This window comes from Opisthocomus hoazin, chromosome 1 (genome assembly GCF_030867145.1).
Source record: "Opisthocomus hoazin isolate bOpiHoa1 chromosome 1, bOpiHoa1.hap1, whole genome shotgun sequence".
In the NCBI taxonomy this organism is placed as follows: Eukaryota; Metazoa; Chordata; class Aves; order Opisthocomiformes; family Opisthocomidae; genus Opisthocomus; species Opisthocomus hoazin.
This window is the reverse complement of record NC_134414.1, coordinates 64,443,361-64,466,399: the sequence shown is the minus strand read 5'-3', so window position 1 is coordinate 64,466,399 and position 23,039 is coordinate 64,443,361. Positions and strand designations below refer to the sequence as shown.

At 40.9% G+C, this 23,039-nt stretch overlaps 1 protein-coding gene across 1 annotated transcript in view; it reads right to left on the bottom strand.

The window, feature by feature from the left end:
- The window catches only part of PCCA (propionyl-CoA carboxylase subunit alpha), a 300,689-nt gene that overhangs the window by 38,810 nt on the left and 238,840 nt on the right, over positions 1 to 23,039 (bottom strand). The window lies entirely within an intron of this gene.

Sequence of the window (23,039 nt, the reverse complement as noted above, 5' to 3'; positions counted from 1 at the left end):
ATCCAATAGGAGCAAGCTGCTCTAGTGGTTACGTCCCAGATCTTAAATATCAGATATGATCTCAGGAAAATGTATTATCGGGATGGGGGGGGGGGGGGGTGTGTGACTTAAATGTTCATGTTGAATCATCTGAGAGCATGGGTGAAGTGTAGGTGGCTCCAGCAGAATTTCCTTGTTTTTACTGCTCAGCTCTCTTTCAAAAGTCCTGTCATTTACAGTTATGGCTACAATGGGCTACAAACTGAAGACTGAAGCTTTGCAATTCTGTTTCACGATCCTTACCTTAGAGATTGAATGGTTTTGTTTTCAGATCCAAACCATGCCCCCAAAGATGGGAACTCACAGGGAGAGACAAACACGAGGCTCAGAAGGATGGCAGCAACATAACACCACTCCCTCAAATGATTTGAAACAACTCAAAATTAAAAACAATGGAAGAAAACAAAACAGTAGTGAAAATCTAAGATTGAATTATTTGGGAAACACCCAAGCGTTTTCCTTTAAGCCTTGAGTCATTTCTTTACTCAATGGAAGACAAATACAAAGCACAACATTTAGCAGAAACAATACAGCAATATCGAAATGGATACAGAACAGCTCAGAAGAACTTCAAACGGGAATGGGTTTTGTTACAGCTACTCATGACACTAAGGAGAGATCAAATGACCTCTCAATATATCTTGTACTCTATGAAACTTTAACAATGCTTGAAAAAAGTACGTGGTGGGGGAAGATGGAAGTGAAGAATTTACTTCAGATGCCTTTCTTAGCAACTTCTATTTTTACATGATCTGATCTGTCGCCTTTGCTCATCACCCAAAATAATACCAACGCCCCCTCCTCCCCTGCCAAAGTCACCCCCCCCCAAGTTCCACAATGAGTTCCATTGATTTTCGAGACATATTGTCAACTACCTAATAATTTAACTGGTGGCACAGCTCTTTCGGTTGAAGCTTCAGTTTCCCAAACAAAAGCTAACCACCTGAGACCACAGAGGACAGGATATGAGCTACTTATAGCAACACTGGACCAGTGAACAAGAATAGCAGGAAAGCTGCTTATTTTCTTTTTTTTTTTCCCCTCCAGCAAAGGCCTTTGAAGTAAACTATTTATTAAACATTATAATACTCGAAACAAAAATCTTTGAAGGCAGGTTATCCTCCTCTGCACCATGTCCCGTTGCGAATGAATTGCTTCCTTTTCCTTTTCAGATTTTTTTCGCTTGTGAAACTGACACTCAAATTGTTCTCCGAAGCTACTTGGGTGAGCCCTCGCCTTCGCCGAGAGGAATAATCCATCCATCAACAAAGGGATCATTAAAAATATTTATAACTCAAACTACTTCAATATCACCGCACCGTAAGCAGCCACCCTGTTCATCAGGCAGTGTTATATAAATACAATAAATAAGTTCCTTGTGCACAGGAAAACAGTTATCGATTAATAAGTAATGATGCAGCCAGATAATTTGAAACAGAAACAAGCGGCCTAACAGCGAGACTTCATTTTTCACTTTTTTAATTAAAAAAAAGTAAATTCTCCCCACTAACCCTGTTACTGACGAGTACACCCAGGTCGTCTTTGTTCTTCTGATTAAAACATTTGTTTCTCTCCCTCCCCGTTGTTGAAAGAACTCGTTTTTCTTTATAGTATCACTAAGAGCATTGGGAGTTTCAAAACCAGACTTGCAGATTCGCCTTTTGAAATACACGTATTTGAGCCATAGAGACAGAACGGTCACAGATTATACTGCATTTGCATCCTTGAAAATCTGGCACTGACGTGCAGGGAAGAAGGGGATTGCTCCGAAACACTCACTTGGAACCATCGGAGCCTGAGAAATTCTCTGGCCAAAGCCTGGGAAATAACCAGAAGCGAACTGAAACTCCCACTGGGCCACCGTGCATGCCTGCATAGTAAAGATGTCACTGGCAAGCTACAGACAAATTCACATTAAAAGGGGTCTTAATAATCCTCCACTGAGAGAAATACTTACTCCAAGTGAGAGACAGTGGAGAAACTTAAATTATCAATATCCTATTTTCTGAAAGATGGAAGAATTTGCAACTTCCACCTATTTGCGTGGAGGTAATAGTGATCTGCCACGTCTGAAAATCTAGTCACAAAAATATGACTCAGAGTTCCTCAGTATTTTCTTAACTAAGGAGCAGACCCAGCCTTTATTTATGCAAAATAAGCCACTCTTCACAGAGTAGGTACATTTTCTCCATTTGTTCTGCCTTCTGCTTTCAGGTGCAACCTGGCACACATACATATATCAAGCACAAAGAATTCTGAATCATTTTCTTCCCAATCTCTGAAACATTTGTCCATCTGACAATATACTTCCATTATGTACCACATTTTTGCATTTCACCTTCCACAAACATCTATGAGAAATTTTTAAAACGTGTAAGGATTTTTGGTGGGTTTTTTTAATCAAAGCAAAGCTCTCCTTGCACAAAAACAGTAGAGCTAGCTTCCAATAAAATGCTTTTTTGGGTATGGAAGTACTCTACATGTCTCCTACTTCAAGTCTGTCATCGCTAACTAGCCTTAATTTATCTTTGCTACGTATAAAACTAATAGATTTATACTAGTAAGCAACTCACTTTGTATTCCCATCAGACTAAGATGAAACTTGGTAGACTTACTCAACTCCACGGTACTGGCTTTTGAAGAACAAAGAATCCATCTTTTAACCCCTGTTCTTGCTACTGGAGGGCACCAACACGCCTGTAGCCATGTTATTGCCTCTACCACAAGGACACAGTGTCAAGCAGCTGGATAAATGACACATGCCTGTAAAATTTGTACCAGTGGCAATCACTGAAGTTCTGGAGAACGTGGAGAAGGATTCTCTCTGGTGGGGAGAAAGAGAATGTACGCTCATAATTTACTGGTGATTTTACAGGCTTTCTACAGAACTGAAGTGCAGAGACAGCTCTGAAAATCAACATCAATGAAGAAAGATTCATCGGGCACTCATAATTCTGTTACTTGTGAATCCTTATTCATGTGCAAGTCACCAGGAAAAGCAGTACCTAAACTGGAGGGTGTGTCCTATTTTCCTCTGACTATCTGAGCTCACTCCAATAGGTTTTAAGCAGGGAACAAAAACTACAAAGAACGTAGGTAAATGATGGATAAAGATAAAAATGTCTACACAGATCTCAGCTCATAAAAGCATGTCAGTATTTTAAGTGCTCTTTAAGTCGCATTTTAAGTGCTTTCACGGATAAGGACATGTTGAATCAAACTCTAGCAGTTTCCTAAGGGCCTTAAATGTGTTGGCAGCCTCTAATTCTACCAGCTCTAAGGAGTACTTGATAGTCTGGAGTCACTCTTCTCAATGGACAACTTCAGTGGTTTCATTCCCAAATCTTTTGAAAAGCCTGCTAAGTTATTTGGAGAAATTGATGATTTACTTTGAGTCATCTCAGGAACAGCCTTAAGATTAAAACTCTTCAGCTCCTCTGTCAAATTCCTTTGCTTCAAAATTTGGTAAGACCATGAGTCATAGGGAGGAGGAGGTGGTTGTAGGCTCTTGCCTCCTCAGGAGTCTTCCTGTCTGTAGCTTTTTCACCAGTCTGCCTTCACACTTCCAAGTAGAATTGGATCTCATTCATGATTTCCCCCACAACATGTCCCATTTGCTCTAACTGTTTAAATCTGAGCCTGAATTTCACAGTCAACTCACCCTCTGGCAACACAGGCACAATGCGAATAAGGAACTTGCATGGTAAAATGAAGAAATTAATAAAAGATTTCCATGATTTCTCCAAGATCATTCAATTAAGTTTCACAACAAATTAACTAAATGTTGTATTTGCACAGCAGATTTGAATGTATTTTTAATTTACAACATTGAATTAATTTTTACAGTTTTATGTTTCCATTTTTGTTACATAGTAAATAAAAAGTTTTTGTCTATTACTTTAAAAAACACTTTTCCAGCCATGTGTTGACCTGCCAACAAGAGCTGCACTTAACTCATATATTGTATTCCTCACCACTGCACATGCTGCACTTCAACACCACAAATAGTGGTATGTGTCTTCATGTGTCAAAGCCTTCAATCAACTTTTGCTCATCTTTCCAACTTCTTTACAATCCTCACTGAATCATCTGCAAAGCCATCGCATGTCCAATAACTGTGGTTTGGGACTGCGGTGAGGAGGCGGCAGGCATTCAGGGAAAATCTGAGGGCAAACTAGGGACTGCGCAAAAGTATTTTCCAATTAATAAAGTAAATACTGGAAATAAGTTTCATTGTACTTTTAGTTTTGTTGGTTAGATCAATTAGAGATACTCTCCTAGTAATTTAAGTAGAATCTGGGCCTTAATATACACACACCTTTGCAAAATCCTTTCAAGTGTACGAAAAAGAACTTTGAAATAAAGGCAAAACCAGCTCATTACATCATTTTCAGACACCATTTATATCAGCTAGTGCCATCTCCAAGATTCATAATAGCATGATTTTATTAATTCTCATAAAGCCTGATTTTGCATTCAGGCAGTCAACATGATTTTAAGTGCCAATATCTCAACCTGAAAGTCAGCAAAATATAAAATAACATCAGTAGAATATTAAAATCTCCCACTGAGATAAATAGAAATACGAAGGTTCAGACAGAGCCAAATAGATTAGTGCTCACTTCCTACTCATTATGTGCTTTCAGCTAGCACAGTACAGTTTTATAATTTGATGGGAAAAAAAATGATACTTTCTAGCTATTTCCAGTCTGACTTTCAACAGCTGCTCCTCCCTTTAAAAATGGCATAGTATTATTACCTATAAAATAACACTGACTACACAACAAGCTCAGTTCAACGATGTCCACATTGCTGGGATATAGACTCTTTTCTCAAAACGCATCTTAAGAGGAACACCGAAAGCCGGGGGGGGGGGAAGGAGTGGGGGAAGGGAAAATTGTTCTCTGACATCCTCCTTACTTCAGAACTTATTTGTAGTTCAGAACAGCGTCAAATGTCGTATCAACAACTAAACTTTGACTCCTAGCAGAGCAATATTAACGCGGAGCGAGTCCCAGCGCAGCGCTGCCCAGCCCTGCACGCGGGGTTAGCTCCAGTGCTAAACAGCACGTTGCTGACCGGCACAGGAAATCCCTCTCCTGTTCCTTGCGTCGAACCAAAGGACTGGCATAAAGAAAATCTCCAAAGTATTAACAGCAACAAAAACTACAGGCTCAGAGCCAGATTTCAAAGGTGTTTGGGTGCCTAACTGGCAGTAATTTTAGAGGGACCAAGTTGCCTCTGAAAACCTGGCCTTCAGTCTTCACTTTTCTTAAGCTACTCCAGATCCTGTGGCTCTGTCAGGATGTAGAAGCAATTACACTTCACAACTTTGAATCCAACAATGTATTTTGGAAATCATTCAAAGTACAGTGCTTTTTTAACATGAAGATTCCTCCTCCAATAAAGTACACTGGAATTTTATATACTTGGTATTTGTAGGTCTCACTCCTTTTTATTTAGATTGAGGCCAGAACCCAGCCGTATGTTGAAACCGCTGACATCCAAATAAACTCAGTTTTCTTCCTTTAGGTGGTAGAAGTGTTTAATGGATACCAATGTTCTGACAAATACTTTACAAAGAGTAAAATACACAATTTCAGCTTTACTGAACACTAATGTAATTGCTCCTGAACAAAACCATTGCCTAAAGAATGCTAATCCCGAAAGAAATAATGTAGGTGTTACAGTGCGTATAAAAACCAGAAATTAGCATTTGAGGTGTCCATTCCCATACAACTCCAAAATGAACTCAGCCAAACAAATACCAGCTTGGCTTGTAAAGGAATCCAGTGTAATGAAACACATTGAAAATGAGAAAACCAAATCCTCATTTTGATTCTCAAGGCAGATGTGCACACACTTGAGCTAACAAAATCGATCTGAGAGTATTTTAATAAAATAAACACAGGTAGCAGTAATATCTAAACGCAGGTAGCTGCAATAGCTGTTAATGCCAGGCCATTTCATCAGATGATGCTCACACTGCGCCGGCAAATCATGCTGCACCGACTCTGCAAGCCCTCTCCTCATCCGCACCCACGTCCAGTTTGTCCCTTGCACTGGTTCCAGCTCCCCAACATCAAACTACAGGAACAGAGCTTGAAAAAGGTCTTAAGACAAAACTTCATCCCCCTTCCCCACTGAAGCAGCAGCAAGGAACTGGCGAAGAACTGAGGTGCTGCCCTCTTCCCTGCCCCAACATCATCAGCTGGTCTAATAAAAGATGCTGGTTTTCCCTGTGGAACTTGCCTCTCCAGTTTATACCAGTCAGTTGTTTTTCTTTCAGCAAGCCTTGCTTTTAATATCTAGCGATATTATACAAGGAAAACACACTGAAAGTACATATATTAGCTATTTAAACAGCCCTTTTCCCCCAAAGGAAAAGGGTCTGTGGGCCAGCACATTAACCTCCTTCATGGTACAATGTACACTGCCTCTCACAGGGAAGCGCAGGGATCTTCTCGTCTTCCAAGAGCACACTACTTTCTTCCTGACCCTGCTTTTTCCCAAAAGAGTTTCTCCCTCCCTGGCCTGTCAGACCTCCTCGTAGCTGGCTCACACACTCCTGCAAATCACTCCTTCAGAGAATAGCCCACCTCCCGTTAGGCACCTGCTTGAGTATAATTTCAGGAAATTTGTTCCCGACTCAGGCTAATCCTTCCTGGCTAGTCATCTTCCCTTTCCTTCCCAACTCACTATTATCCTCTGATTGTTGATTTGATCCCTTATGTCCCAAGTCATGAGGGCTCCTTCCCCAGTCCTGTGCAGGACTGGTTCCACAGGAACCCAAAAGACGGTTAACACCTGGTCAGCCTCACGTCAGTTGATGAGGAAACCTCATTTCAAGCAGAAACCAACGGCAGTAGTTTTGGCTTAGAGAAGACAAGGTACAAAATTTAAGAGTTTACTGTTGTTTATGTAGCCTAACAGTTATTCGGGGTTTTTACTCCTTTGCCCTGGTTCAACCCTAGACAGGAAACCTGTTGCGGGACGGAACTCAAAAAAATGTAAAGCAGCTGCATTTTCTTTCGTCTGTCTTCTGGAACTCCAACAAAACTACCAGCTGACGAATGGCCATTTGTAACACAGATGTCAACGCGATGCTAAATGAGACAAAAATGACCAATGCAGTTTGCAAGGCTCCCTGTGATGTGCAGTCATCAGGCAACACCGAGACCAGTGCTAACCTAAACTGGCTTCGCATACGCCACCAATACATATTTCATTATTAATTTCAACGTTCTTACCACACACGGTCGGGTTAATGGAATGTAACAACGATCACGTTCCCCCAACCTGTACCAAAAATATAAACGGTCTTTAAAGCAAATACTAGCAACATCCAAAGGAAACACTCGTGATGCTTTCACAGATAATTTTACAACCCGTACTTGCAAGGTGAAGTACCTGTTACCAGCAGAACGTATGGAGAGGCCGTCCAGCGCATTAGAAAGAACAGTTTAAGCCATCATTTGGCTCGATTCACAGCACATTCCAGGAACCCCATAAACAAAGACAACATGTGCAATGTTAACTTTCTCTTTTATGCTGACAGCTTTTTTCTCCCATATAATGACCTTCCTGCACAGTGTGTGTTACCATAAAAAGAAACAGAGCCCAGTAAAATTAGAGGAACTGCTTAATATCAAACCGTTTTATCTGAGGAAGACACCACCGCCAGTGTAAATACAAAAAGCACAAGAATGAAAAAGTATTTGTTTTGCTGTCTCTTCTTTAAGTTTAGATTGTTCAAACAAACCTTGCTCAAGTTTTCAGTTACTCTGTACTAGATGGCCCTCCCAAAGGCTGGAATGGTACTCCAGAGAATGTGAACTTGGCTCCAATTTCAGACATTTTTCGTCCTCTTCTTTCGACAAAGAGAAAACTATTTGAATGCTTTGTCTGTATCCAAGAATTTAGATATGAAAGACACACCAGTAAACAAGTCACCAAAATGGGCCACCACTACACAGACTGTAGTGCACGCTTGTTTTTAAAAAAAACTTCTCTGGCCCAAAGGACACTGTTTTATTTTACAAGCAGAATGCTAATGTGAAATTTTAGTTAGAGATTATCTCTCTCATCTAAGTACAAAAAGAAAAGCTACTTGCATTTTTGATAGACAGAGCCTATTTTGTTTGTACAAAGAAAAGTAAAAAGGAAGATAAAACAAGCACCTCACAGCCAGTCAGCCTGGTAAAATGCTGCACCAAACTGAATTTTTTTTTTATATTTTTATTTGAACTACTACAGAGAGCTGACAACCCTTCTTCATAGCATTCGCCTTTCTATCAGCATTCCCAGAATGAAAACTGAAACTTTAAAAATATCATTGCTTGGCACCAAACGCACGCTAGCTTCCACCATGGCAACTATCCCACAAAACTCAGGCAAGGCTAATCACAGTTCCCTAGTTTTATTATCTTTTATACCAAGGAGGCATTCAAAAGCACTATGGCTGCCTGGCAGCTAAGGCAGACACTGTCCTCACCCAAAAGAGTTTTCATTCTAGCCTCATACGTTTGGTGAAAATACATTTCTGAAAACCAGAGAGCACGCCAGACAAAAGCTTTCACCAGCTCCAGCACGGAGCTTCTTGCTCCGCGAAGAGGCATATACATGAACTGAGCAATAGCTCGGCGATGCCAGGGCGGCTTCGCTGACCGTGCCAGCAACGGCTCCCTACGCCGGCCAGAAACCCAAGGGAAGGAAATGAGAGCGATTATGTACAGCTGAGCAAGCACAGCACAGAGACTCCTACATCAGTGATACGGTGCTCGCCGCTGGTGTTCTGCGGTAAAAATGGTTACCATCTGTGTTACTCTCTCTTTGTTATGGACACTAATGGAGCCTTCAGACACAGAAGCATGGGGGTGGGGAACAAAAACACGACTAGGCCGAAGTACTTTAAAATCAGTTTCAACTGTATATTATTACATAATAAATGAAAAATGGATCAAAACCAAAACAGGGCAGTTTCAGGCTGAGCTCAGGAGGGCTGCACAGAGCTGGGTTACTCTGCCCTGGAGGTCTAGTTCTGAGCTATCAGACACAGACAAATCCTTTAGGTACTGAGAAGCGGCTCCAGTCTGGACACGAGAGAGGTACACTCCAATAGCTCCAGGCTTTGCAGCCCCGTCCGCACACTGAGCATGCCAGCGGCAGCGAGTTCCCTAGGAAGCAGCTGCGTTTGTACAACGCTTATCTGCAGGGGAACTTCTCCGCTGCTCACCTCCCGCTGCAGAGAGGCCACGATGGCCTGGGGATTATGACAGTCTGTAGCGAAACCAATAACTGATATACGCCATTCTGTTTGCGGTCTGTGCATAAAACCAAGCACCTGACTGCTCCTGTTAGACATCTCACACTGTCATACATGAAAAGAGGTGGAAATCACCGCCTCCAGCCTGACTTCCATCTCAGATGTTTTTTACTCTGCTCATCAGCATTTATGTAAGGGAAAGGAGTTCAAACGACCTGATATCTCCACTACAACCTCAAGCAGTTGCCTCACTATGTCTTCTGACAGTCCCTTCCCTCCCTCGCTACCCAGAATGATGCTGCAGGGCACCTGCAGTAGCTAGAGTCCACCCGGCTTCCTTCAAGCCCAAGGAAGAGAGCTGGGCTCCGACTCCCCTACTTCCACCCAACACAACCAGCTATCGGGGTGCCTACACTCCTCCAACCCCCAACACATCCACACTCTTTGGCAGCCAGTGCCCAGTTTCAACAGAGCTGTCAGTAGTTTGAGGCTAACTACTCAATTCAGCAGACGCGTACGGCGCAGCCTCACAACAACGCAAGATCATCTGTCAGTGAGAATAACGCTTTTTTGGATGAGCTGTTTCAGGTAAGTTGTTACATCTCTCGTGTTACTGATGCCAGTTCGAATGTGATTCTAGCAGAACAGGAGTGGACTTCATGAACCACAAAGCAAGCCAGGAAGTAGAAAAATCAAAGTAGAATAGGAGATCGGTTTATTTACAGCTGAAGGGGCCTTCCAGCTGTCTCACAATGCTGGAAGTCATTCTGGAACCGATTTGTCCCACCCGCAACATGACCAAAACGGAAACACCAACTGAGTTTGAAAAATGCCTTCAGAGCTGGCACAAAGTTGGAGGACTTTCTCCACCTGAAAAGAACAGAGCTCAATCAGTCTCTGGCCCCAAATTCACCACTGCTGATGCATGGTCTCAGCAGATGAACCACTGAGGGTGGATCATTCAGTGACGTGCTTGTGAAAACTTCCCAAATTCCAGGGAACTCATTGACTTTCAGTTCCTTATGCCTCTGCATAAGTTACACCTTAACTCTATGACTAGAGTCAAAAAGAAGAAGGGTAAAAGGCACTGTTTGTCACAAGTAGAGCTTCTTCTGGAATGCAGCAAATAACAATGTAGGGAAACCTGCGTGGAAACGAGCCAGCAACCACAATCCCAATAATAAAGGACAACTCCACAACTAAAAGAGCAAAGAACAAACCACTGACCCTTCAGATCACGGAGGGAAATTAATCAGACAGCATTGATAGTATTTTTCTAATTCTTACCTTGGCAGCAAACCCTCATGTCATGGAGGCATGCACCTAAGAGTCTGGAAGTCATGCATTTTTTCTCTCTCTAATAATTTACCTATCATCCAAAGGAAATCTGGTGAACCTACACATATCCACAAAAAACATGTATTTACTTTATAGCATTTAACTGTGACTTGGTTATAAAGTGCTTACTGTGCAGGGAAGCCCTCTGTTTTGTATACAGATTCCCTTTGCTTGACACTCTGCTTCTGATATTCTGTTTCCTGCATACCCTACAGAGGTTTCTATTAAAATCTCTATTCCTTCAGGACACTAACGGTAGACTGTTTGAGAGTTTAATTCATCACCAGTGATAATCTCTTCTTAACCTTTTCTACAGATTCCATCATTGCTTTCCAGCTGGATTTTGACAGGTTAAGAGGCATCAACCTGCCAGAGCTCTCTTGACTTCAAACCTCTACAACACTACTAGTGCATTCTGTTCCATGCCTATGTTTCCACAAGTGTCCATCCTCTTTCAGATTAGAAACAGAGCTTCTGACCTCTCCTCAGCTGAATACTTCCCAGTGCAGTCATACAAGCTCTTGTAAAGAATGATTATTCCCTTTTACACTCAGCGTTACCGCAGATCTGGAATTGCTTGTCCTGATTTTCTCCATCTACATTACTTCTGTGTCACTGCCCTGAAAAAGCCCTCAGGGACACCCAAGAATTTGCAAAATCACTGAAAACATTGTCAAGATGTGGAGTTGTGGAGTCGTTCAGAGATATTTGAAAGCCAGCTGGACACAGCCTTCATCAGACTGCTCTAGCTGACCGTGCTTTGAACAGGCAGTGGGTCCCTTCCAGCCTGAAATATTCTATGACTGTGAGAGCCTTCTCTGGCCTCTCTGAGAGTGCGAGTGTGTTTGTACAGTTACTTCACTTGTAAACATTGCATTTCTATTCAGCTATTTAAGATAAATTAGGAAATGGTAACCTCCTGGGTTTTCATCTTGCCTGCAGCATGGTGAGAAACATTTTAAGGGTGGAGAAACTCACTGCCTCTCTTGCATCTTAAGACGCTCCCAAACTTCTCGAAGGTATCTTCTGCTTTACAGGAAACATTAGCACAGTTTGTGCCTCGTAAAAGCCACCACTTGATGCCATACACCAGGATATTTCCATCACCACACACTCCTTTTCTAAGTCAGTGTGTCAAAAATGGGCTGCAGGACAGATGCCTTTCAGGATGTAGCTGTGATCTTCTTAATGCAGTGTCCAGATCTGGCTTTGGTACAGTGACCACATTGGGTTGTTCTGCTTGCTGAGTATTTGTTAAACGTTAACAGTGGGCTTGGAATTTAGAAGGCTAAGGGAGGGCTTCCCTGCAGCTCTTTTATAACTACAAGATAAACCTAGGGAGAAAAAAAAAAAACAAAAAACAAAATAACACAAAACTCTCACAAAAAAAACAAGGAACGCCCATAGACTTGTAACAGAACACTAATGTAAGTATTTTAAAACTCAAACATCTTTGTATGAAGAGTGACATCAAAGAAAACAGTACACGAGAGTAGGTTCCAAGGGCATGTGAGAAGAAATCGCTCTGTAGCAGGCAGGAGAATGAGGCAGCAGTGGAAACCCAGGACATCACCACGGCTTTGCTACTCACAGGGCTCTTCAGTCTCGATGGAATATTCCTGCATCCCACTCAGCGCTACTGTGTCACATACACTGAAACTCTTTGGCACAGGGGCAGTTTGTTTTCACTGTCCTTACAATAGTGCGGGCCTCTCGTTTTCATCCACGTTGCCCTGACCTCCCTTCTCTCCCTCCCTGCCCCCAATCAAACAATTATCATCAGATGCAGGAAGAACCTTGTTGTGGTTCTGCTGCTCATAACACAGTTTGCTATGCGAATGCTTCCTGTGCACCCTGCCAACATGGCATCCCTCCAAGACACAAGACTGGCGTTTGGGAGATGGTCACACAAGCATGATACTTCCTACTACAACTGCTCTGCCCTTCACCTTCCTTCGCCTTACTATAGGCAAGGGCTATAAATATCAAATGGCATGAATGAAACGAAGATGGAGGCTGCCTGCACCAGCATGAGTGTTCACAGCAGTGTCGACTGCTGTCCTTCAGACACGCACAAGATCCTTGTTAAAACGTCGTTAACAATTTTCACTGTACTTTACATAGAAGAGGATTCATGTGAAACCTCAGTCTCATAAAACGTGAAATAAACTGTTCCTGCTTGGTAAATTCAGTTCCCCTGTTATTTGCGTAGAGCCTTAAACAAACACTGGGAAAAATCTGCAAAGCTTCAAAATATTGACTGCAGACTAATAGTACATATACAAGCAATGAATAAACTGGACCCAGATACTGTAAGGTACAGAACAGCGACAAAGGAAAGACTTTTGTCTTACAAGAGTCCCTGGCGTTCCCTGTCTGTCGTACTTCTATGTTAACTCCGGTAGCTGTATGACTTGCTGACGCACAGCAATTTTTCTACAGTTTATTCTTATCCTCATACTTCTCCTAAATGCTACTTACAAAAAAACACGAGAGTTAATGTTGCATTAATAGTAATACCTCTCCTCTCAACCCATGTATCTCTCTAGCAAAAAAATAAGTATGCCTAAAAAAACCTGACACAGGAAATGCACAAGAGAAGCAATCTGAGAAAAAATGGAGAAGATAAATATGGCAGAAAAATAAAAAAAAAGGATGACTAGAAAGAACAAATGAAATATCATGAAAAAGAAGATTTGACATGGCATACCACAAAGTAAATAAGGCTTTGGTGATGAAGACAGAAGGACCGAACTTCAGATATAAAGCAATAAATCCTATCAAAAGAGACAACACAGAAGCAAACCATTTTAAAGACAGTACAGTTGAACACATACTCTGGAGTCCACAACAGGCATCTGGAAAGAGGAACTGAAACCAGTTTTAGTTTAGGGACAAATGCACAGACAAGGATTTCAGTTGTGGGAACAAAAAAGTATGGAAAGCAAATAAAAGCCGACTGAGCACACAATGACAGCACGTAGAGTCCCGCACCGGCTTCCTACCTGCTTCAAAGCACCGTGCACTGTGCTAATCCTGAGCTCTGACATGGTCTGGGAGCTGGCCTTTCCCTCAGTGATGGCCCTAGCAGTAAGGATATTTTAGCTCACAGACACACAAAATGCAATGAAATGGAAAAGTCAAAAAATTAGAGTTATTTCATCGGTTTGTGAATTTAATTACACATCCTACTGTTTACTCATCTTTTGTCATGTATTTCGGTGCTTTAACAATGGGAAAACAAGATTCACTAAGGTAATTTATAGGAATCTCTCTATTTGAACGTAGGATATAACTCGCAGTAATTATGAGCAGTGTGTGGCAATATTTTCACTATTTAGGACAGGAAGTGAAAAATACCAAACACATCTAAAACTGCATTAGGGATTTGTGCAGACAGAAGGTAATTACACAAAGTGGACTTTGGCCAAAACTCTCAGAATATGAAGCGATCTCAGAACCTGGTGGAAATTACCATGGGATGTTTAAAATAAGTGCACTAAATCTTTGCTTAAATCATCCTAAAAAAGATGCCTTCTCTAACAGCACATTGTCCCTTTGCTACACAGATTTACAGCACCATCATACTCCAAAATTAGATGGCACGTCCAATCCTACAGCACACAAGTGGAAAAACAAAAACAAACAAACAAAAAACCCAAAGCACAGTCATTTAAAAAATAGACCAGAAGGAGATATCTCAAGTGTTTCACAAGCACAGAATTACTTGCTTCCCTCTCTGTCTCATTTATTTCAGATTAGTAAGAGATCCCTTATTTTAGGTCAGTGCTATGACAATGGAAGTATGCCAACGTAACCTTCGTTTTCTTAATTAGCATTTAACAAGAAGTTTGTCATCCTCTAGAAATATTTCCTTCCATAAGGAAGAATAACCTTGAACAGAAGAGAAAACTAAGCCAAGGAGAGAAGAATGAAACTGAAGTTCCAAATATAAATATATTTACTTGCCTTCAAAATATATTTGTTTACATACCCTTAAACGTTAAATAAAATAGATCTGAGTAACGAATTACTCCATCTCCCAGAAGCAAGCACAGCAGTGTATCTGTATTCAGAACTACTCCGGGGAAAACCAGCCACAAAGAAAGCCCCTCTTTTACACATGTTTCCTACCACGGACCATGTGCTCACGTAACTCATTGTTTATCTAGTCTGGAAACAAAAATGCCACGAAAAAGCAATCACAAGGCAGATGGCCGGTTTCACTAATCTGACCCTATTTCTTCCAAGTAAATCTAGTCAACTGTTACAATAGTGATGCCCCAAATAATCCACCATTCCTATAATACTTAGATTTGCATATTTAGGTTAGAAATGCCCGGCATCACTGGATTAAGATCTTCCCGCAGTAAAACAATGCTTTGTCATAAATTCTACTCCAGAGACCATGCCGATTCTTAAACCAGACGTGTCCACATGCTGAAAACCTGAGTGGAAGCACGCCCGCAAAACATTCCTACCCATGCTCACCTCCATAGCTGAAACGTGTTTGGAAGTTTCCTTTTACTCTACTTAAACCCGACCATAAAGAGTGACAAATGCAAAGATTCTCTCTGTAGCCACCCCCATGATAACAGATGACAAGATGCAGCACAAGCTTCATCTCTTGCTAATTAAACGAATCAATTAAGAGACTATTGTTGCAACTGTGTAACTGCTGTTCTATAGTGGCAATAACAACCCCACAGGGAGGTCTTTTACTACATTAAAATGCTGTCCTCCACAACTCCATCTGATATTATTAGAAACAGTTATTTGCGTCTTGCTGTCATATTAGTAGCAAAGGCAAATTATGGAAATATGCAGACCAGAATGGTCCCAGTATGAGATCAGGTTTGGTTTTCAGCCTCCAAGGGAACAATTGCTGAAATTCCAAAGTTCCCTAAAGTTCTTTAATGGAACTGATAAATCTATCAGCACAGCATCCATTTAGATTCTAGGTAAGGGTCACATATTTGCATACTTTCCTGCTAGGCTGATACAATTCAACTAGATAAATTATCATATTAAGTTTACCCTCCTGAGTTAAACTGATGGAGTTCAAAATTGTTTTCGATGGTTGTCATTAATCGCTGTTACATCCTAAATGCTCACTTTGAAATCTAATTGTGCTGGTGTACCAAGGGTCATATTAATAGCATTTTTAATGTTAAATCTTTGTAAAACATGTTTATTTTACTGATACTACCACCGAAGCTTAGAAGACTAATGAGAAACAAAGTATATTTATTATCAATAAAAACTTCATTTAAAATTTACATTCAGAGACTTAAATTAGCTTCACTAACTTCATCATGCCTTTGTTTCATTTAAGATTCCTGGTTAAGCTTCAAAGCCATATAAATTAGTACCTCCTAAACACTTCTTGGGTATACGCCAAAGTTGCAGCCATCAAAAAGCTGTTTAAAAACACGCGGTACACATATGTTTATTACTTGGCAGTAGACATCATCTTCAGAAGAAAACACTAGATATTCGCTATGAGGTAACGGTCTTGATACAGTTGAAAAAAAAACCAACAAAACTTCTTTGGCCAAACAAAGCAACTAATAATTATTTCAATATTGGTAAATATTAGTCTACCAAAGTAAATCACTTCAGTTACCCTTGGGTAACCTGTCCACTTGTGTTCCAAGAAGCAATAGCCTGACCAACCAAGTTCAGTCCTTGTCCTTACTGTTGAGCCATTACTGAGCTCAACGAGAAAGAAACTCGTCAAATGAAGCACGGACAATCAGAAATCATTTTTTTTCCATTTGCTTATCTCCGAGGGATAAGGGCCATAATCTATTGCAACCAAAGACTACTACACTACAGATAGCACACACACTACAGAATCCACCAACTTTAAGGATGTTCACAGGATTCTGACCTACTTATGACGGTATCACAGAATTGTTCTCTGCAAATTAAAACTTTACTTGAAAACAGAAGAAAAGGGTAAGATTTAAAATTAACAAATCAAAAGCAAAACGCTAGAATCTAAATGTAATAGCCCATTTCCAGTCTGGTTTTGTAAGAAAGCAAGGCTTGCAACCCAGATCTCTGCCTCTCAATCCCCACCCCCACCTCATCCCATCCAACTATCCCCTTTGCACCCACATACACTATTTTAACCTGCCGATCAATTTCAACCACATTTAAAAAATAGGTAGTCCAACTACCTGTAAGTATTGTAAGAACCATAACTATGTTTCCACAAATCTTCTGAAGAGCACAGGAGACCTAAATCCATGCTCCAACTAAGAGAAATATGGCAGCAGCCAGTTGGCCAGCCAGTATGTTCACACCAGCCATCCAAGAAGCACATCTGCAGCTCCAGCTTCACTTTGACACCACCGTCTCTCGCTCAAGGAGGTCTCAGGCAAAGACTACAATAAGTTGTTCTGTGGGAACTTGTGGCAATTCTGGTTTCTTCTAAGTCAGAGAAGCAAAATTCAGCAAGTTCAAGATTCCCAAAATAATTTCGGTGATTTTAGGACACGGCTTTTGGTAACACCCGTATCTCTGAATCTCTCAGGTGCTTTTGAGAGTTTCTCCCCAGTGGACAGCTTTGCTATATTCATTATAGTTTCTGCTTTAAAACATCTAAATATATAACAGAATTGAAATGAGAACGGCGTATGTAGCTGTGTGGCTGCACCCCATCATCTGTATCACATGAGCCGGAACAATTCTCACTGCCGAGTTCTAATGACGGGCCAAAGTACCACTACTTTCACAAGTGAAGTCCTTGTTGCATGAATTACCCACTTGCTGCAGAATACTGCAGCAGCTTGTAGCCAGTCTCAGGATTCTCAGGGCCCATGTTCAAAAGAGACCTGTGGAAGTTCATGCTTCCAGAAGCAACTGCACTTTTCTCCTAGTGACACTTTCTGCACTACTGAAATGCCACTGATGACAGCTCTACTACCAGAAGCACTGTGGTTCACAATGCCTCTGAAGCTGGGTGGAAAGAAAAAATCTATCCAACAGTAGAATTCCCTTTAGATCAGCAGGGACCCTAATCTTAGGGCTTGTGAAAACGAAGAGTGAAAAAAAAATCATTAAAAAAAGACATTAGCTTGCAAAATAAACACCTACTGGACTATATTTATCTTCTTGTGGTTAATACTCTGCATATTCCAATAAATACAACCTTTGTAACCTCTGCAGGTTTTCAACCAATGTTTGAAAGTCTGCATAAATCTTCAGTATCTAGTTTCAGAAGTGTCACATATAGAAAGAAAAGCAGAAAGAAAGAAAACCTGTTAAGAACTGCAGTGATTTGTAAGGGTGAAAGAAGCAGGTTGTTAAACATTTGTCATTGTGAGCTAAATCAGGCTCATACAGTCAAAGCTTCCATCTTTATTGCTATTTAATTAGTCTTTGTAAGAATGCAGGGAGAAAGAAAAAAGGAGGAAGCTGTCTGGCAGCTGACAAGAATATACAGAGACTGAAAAGTTCCAGCACAATTTGTAAGCCTCAATAATGGAACAAAGTTGGGAGTTTTCTGTTACAGCAAAAGCAGACAAGTCATGGCAGGAGGGAGGAGGAAGGGGAATCAGCAGTGAAAAGTTGGTACTGTGACCTGCAGCTCCCAGGGTTACCTTAGATACGTAAATGATGAATATGCAATAAGCCAGGAAGCAAAAGCAAAAATTTTGAGGAATGCCTCTTCTGTAAAGTTCTCCATTTCTGACCAATTTCCTGAACAGCATACATAACCAATAGCCCGATTGTGTATGAAATATCCTGTTGCCAACCTATGTGGAAGTAGCTAAAGAACAATCAAAAAGTCATTAATTTTGAGCAATCACTACTGTACTAGAACATAAAAACCATGGCCAGGGCATGACAGAGGCTAGTTTTCCTAAATCCAGTGTTCTCAACCTGGAGTTTGCAAATCTTGTCACGGCAGTGGGTCTCTGCACTACTTTAAACAGGTCTGCAAAAGGGCTGAAGAACAACAAGCGTAGCATTAACAGGCTAACAGTAATCACATGAGAGCGTAAGCCTCCACAGCAAAACTTCAGATGTTCTGTAAAGCAAAGGTGGCAAAAAGCTCTCCATCAGGGATGAGACTGAAGCAATGCAAAAATCTCCAATAAGGAGGCTGAACCAAGAAAACGATGCTAGGAAACTCAGAAGCACATAAAGATGGCTTGCTTCTTAGCCCAGAGCAAATTTCACTCTGTTCCATGTGGGTTCTTATACTGTGTTCACCACTGCATGAACATTGTAAAGTAATACACCAAGCAACATGACTAACGTCTGTCACATATATGTCCTTTCATCCTTCCCCAGAGGACAGAAGTAACTGTTTTCCTCTGTATTGCTGCTCTGATGTTAAAGAACGGAAGATCAAAGCAATAGCACAAGCAACAAGCAGAGGATAGTGAAACTTTCCTCTGTGGCTGGGGACTTCTCGCTGTCTGGGTCTGTCTCTTCTGAGGAAAGTGCTTCACTGGACAGGGCATCGCCGTCAAGCATGGCCTGCAGCCCAAAGCTGACAATGACGTTACGGATGCGATGGAGCAAGGCCACTCACTACCTGAGCACACAGACAGTATTTTTTTATTCGCAATTCTACACAGAGGCCATTACACACAGTCTAGATAACATTCAATGTTTCCATAACAATCTGCAGTTCTCTGTATACCTGAAGCTCTCTTAGCGTTAAAGGCTGCCTGCCCAGATGTATGCCATCGCTGAAGTCCAGTTGACAGAGGCATGGATAACCAGCGAATGACTGGAGACATCAGTGGGCCAGCAAAAAACATTCCTCTCATGTAAGAGAACAGAAAGTGGGACGAAGAGACAAGAGACACAACAAACTGGAGGCTAACTAGAAAGAGGAACGAAGGGTGGACTTTTGTCCTCTGAAAAGATTACTCAAACATACAGGCTTTTGAACTGCAGAGGCCGAAGTAGGAGCTCTGTGTACAGACCTTAGCATTTTTCTATAGATCTTTGTTACAAAGCTACTTCGGTGAGCTGCCTACACACAGGAGACAACCCATAAAAGGACTGCCTCCTTGTTTCCTTGTACTCTTGCTTTTGGGCATGGTTTTGGGCACTAATCTGGAAGCACGGATTACCTTGTTTCATTTTTTTTGTACAATATATAGCACAGTAAGATTCCTTAGTGTTACAGTAATGCTACTAACAAATACACTATCTGAAAAACTCTACCTTAAAGTGGCAGAACAGCAGCGCTCCATCAGCATATGATACCTAGTCACGTCCACCAGAGAGGAACAAGGAGTAAAAACTCACATAAAGTCTCAATTACAGCAATAACCTATGATCTGTTCTGAAACAATTTAATTAGGACTCAAAATGTTATCATCCCAAGAAAATTAAACCAAATCAGTGCACTCTTCTATTCATCAACCATTTCTTACAGCTAAAAGTATATAAAAGTTGCTTTCTCCTCAGGCGGAAACATCCTTGTACATCCTCCAACAGCACAAGTCCTACATCAGATCCGAGACTCATAACCCTCTATCGAAAAACAATTCAGAAAAAATAAGCTATCTAATGCCACTACAATTTGAAGAGAAATGCTCATATAGCAAAGAATTTCTACTGAAGATCAGAAACAGACAAAAATCTCATTACAAATTCACGTAGACCCCCAAATGATGCTAACAGTGTGCACTCAAAGCTTTGATTTCACTGGGGAAAGCAACGTGATTTTTCCCGTTCCCCTCTAAAGCAATAGAAATACGCTGCTACACTAACAGAAACATTTATCCTAGTGTCCACACGTTTACCATATGTTATGCAGCAGTAAACTGTTGTCTTTCTGCTGCAAAGTAGTTTTCTCTGTCCTTCACGTAGCTAACTGGGACAGCGAGGATGTTTCCAAGAGAGAAGCATACCTTTCACTTCTCCTCCAAGTGTCAGCTGGCTTCCTGAAGCAGGGGCTTGCTTTCTATCAAAAACCAGTAGCGGAATTGTTTCTGCTGTCTGATGTCAAAAAAATCAAGTGAAGCCGTTTATCGAAGCTGACGCCCTCCTGACAAGCCAGGGAGCTGTGCTCCTGATCAGCTGGTTCTAAAAATACGTCCTGATGGACAGGTCAGCGGTGTGTATGTCCAGCAGCACCACGCTGCCTGCCACCACTGAAGTGCCATCAGCATTTGCCCCCATCAAAAGTAACACAGAGTGCTCACAGCTATCCCTGGCGCTTTCTACTATCAAAAAAAGAGCAGAGCAATAATTTCACAAGCTGTTTGTTATGTTGATAGCAATACATTATAATAATAATGAGCAACTAAGAGCTTCTCGCTGCTGAATATTCCTTTCAAACACTTACCATCTTAACTGCACTTCTATGTTAGCAAAGGTTTAGTAAGAGATATATAAAGGTAAGCCCAAAATCTATTTCCAGGACCTTCATTCAAGATGCTAATTCTTTCCTTTGACTGAACATTTACATTTGCAGATGTGTACACATACACATGCAGGACTGTGTAGATCTGTACATGTAGGCAATTTGTAGGTGACATCGTGGCAGGGAAAACCCATCCTTCCTCCCCTTTACCTAAGCAGAGGGTATTAAGCTGAAATCAGAAGAGTGCAGAAGGATGTTAAAGGAACAAAGGACAAAGTAAATAAATGAAAGGACTTGGGGGAAAGGAGAAGGACAGTAGGCTAGAGAAACCAACAGGAACACAGGTGCAGACTCTGGCTTAGATTCTGTGGGAAAAGTGGTATCAGAGCAAACCCTGGGAAGCAGACTTCATTACTGCTCTCTGCTCTGCTTGCTGAAGTTCTCTCTCTGGGTTTGATCAGCAAGACATCTGCATAATTTGTATTAAATAAAAAATGGTGGATGGAGTACTACAGGCTTTTCTTTTTAGTCCTCCTGAGAGTTTTAGTTGTAATCACATACTTGATTTCCCGAAATAACTAGAATCTATCAAACACACATGAGCTAGTCGGTAAGATCTGACATATATTACAATCCATTAGTTGTTTTATCATCCATTTTTTAAAGCTAAAAACACATCAATACTGTGTCCTCTTTTGCTGCTGCACAAGGCCCAGAACAAGAGTTCTGGTCTGTAAGTGAGACTCTGGGGCACTTCTACATATGAATATGAAATGTTTTCATACATAACTTAACAACAAATTTGATTTTTAATGTCACTAAATAGACAATCAGAATTTTCTCTGCTACAGCACCCACTTACAGGGGATCAATTAAAATCTTTTCATTGTTATCTTATCAGGATGCATTTGTGTTTATATCTACTTGTAATTATTTTCTTCTCACACAAAGACTATCAGATCAGTCAGCTAGCAGCACTCTTGCAGATGCAGGATGCAGTTCCAGAGCTGAAGCATCATTACAAATACAGCAGTGCAGAACAAACTTTTATTTATGACTTATTTGTAACTGCCACTCTGCCTGATATTAAGACAAGTAAGTGTATATGCATATACAGAGGTATATTTATAGAAGCAAAAATTATTAGGGGCACTTCTCATCTCTAAAAAAACAACATGCAAGCCCATGGGTATTCATGTTAAGATTACTCTTACCATGTTGCACCTCACAAAAAATGGCTTCATAGGACTTGCAGAAGAACTAATCACAAGTAAGTAGAATGAAAGCATTATCATATGCAATCTTAATCTACTTTTGTCCAAAACACATAGTGCACAGAGATGTCAGGACTAAATTCTAAATGGAACGTTTCATTTCTAGGCTTCTCACTGTTAATGTCACCACAGGAAAACCTGCTGGCAGCAATCAGGACAACTTACTTTAGAGGATACTTAAATTTTATTTCGTTTTCAAAACTATTTTTAGGTGCATAAGGAACTTGGAAAAATTCAATGACTGCATTCTAATCATGCAAATTATGGAATCTGATGCTGCTTCCAACACATATATGTTTATAAGCACCCACCACCAAACACAAAACTTTAGTTTCTATATTATACATGATTGCTCAAGATAACAGCAGATGAAAAAGCTATTTTATTGAGTAAATTCTTTCCAACGGTGTAAAATCTGATTAAGATTTTAAACATACTTCTCTTCAACAAACAAAATCTGGGAGAACCCCAGACCACTTTGCATCACTATATAGTCTTTGTACAAGACAGTTCCTGACCCGCCTCTGGGATGTGAGGGTATGTGGTATGGTGAAGCAACAGAGAGCAGAAAGTTGAGGTGGTGGGGATGAGTGGGTTTGATCCTGATGTGGATCAGACCTGGATAGGCTGCAATAAACTTACAAGTCTATAACCAGTTACTCTTAAATCCCTTGTAAATGAAACAGAGGCGGACTCAAATCAATTGAGATGCGGAATGAGGAGACTGTGCATTGTGCAGTGGAAGTCAGCTTCAGAAATTTGCCTAAATTCAGCTGTTAAG